Below are 933 nucleotides of genomic sequence, written 5' to 3' on the forward strand. Positions count from 1 at the left end.
CAAAGGAAAAGAATTCGGAGAAACCGAAATTCTGTATGAGCATAATGCATTTCGTAAGGAAAAACTCACTATGGAGACAGAGACTCTGGGGGGGGAGTTATGCGTAGGCCAGACTACGACTTAAAAACTGCTGGGGACACGAGAGGATTCCATGAAAATAAATCGATGGAAGGGCTGGGTCGGGAAAAAAAGGAAAATCCGCAGGGGAAACAGGTATATCAGAACAAAACTGAACTGCCTGAATCAAACTCGACTGGAGAAGAATGATCTTCAACACAGGAGTACCAGAAATATATCATCTATTATCGGTTATTGGGAAAGGAGATAACATAATCTGATAGGAAGGACATCCGTTACAGGTTAGGGTAAACATATCAAGGATGACTCGTTGAGGAAAATATGAGGTGTTTTCATTACCGGTTACTGGGAAAGAACAACCTGCTAGAGAATATATCAAATTGGATTTACAACTACCGGTTACTGGGCAGAAGATCAAAGGAAGAGGATATTCGTCACTGGTTAAAGTGAACATATCAAGGATAGACTCAAAGGGAAGAATATTTGTCATCGGCTAAGATGAACATATCAAGGATAGACTTCCGGGGAAAAGTAGGGATTACATCTATCAGTTACTGGATAGAATACCAAAAAGAGAATATCTGTCACCAGTTAGAATGAACATATCAAGGATAAACTCAGAGGGGAAAGCAGGATTTACAACTACTGGTTACAGGGCAGAAGACCGCAAAGAGAAGAAAATCCGTCATCGGTTAGGATGAACATATCAAGGATTAACTCTCTGGGGAAAGCAAATAGGGATTACAATTACCCTTTTATGGGGTAGAAAACCACAAAGAGAGTATCTGTCATTGGTTAGGATGAACATATCAAGGATAGACTCAAAAGGAAAGAATATTCGTCATCAGTTAGGAT

Source organism: Lathyrus oleraceus, chromosome 2 (genome assembly GCF_024323335.1).
Source record: "Lathyrus oleraceus cultivar Zhongwan6 chromosome 2, CAAS_Psat_ZW6_1.0, whole genome shotgun sequence".
Taxonomy (NCBI): Eukaryota; Viridiplantae; Streptophyta; class Magnoliopsida; order Fabales; family Fabaceae; genus Lathyrus; species Lathyrus oleraceus.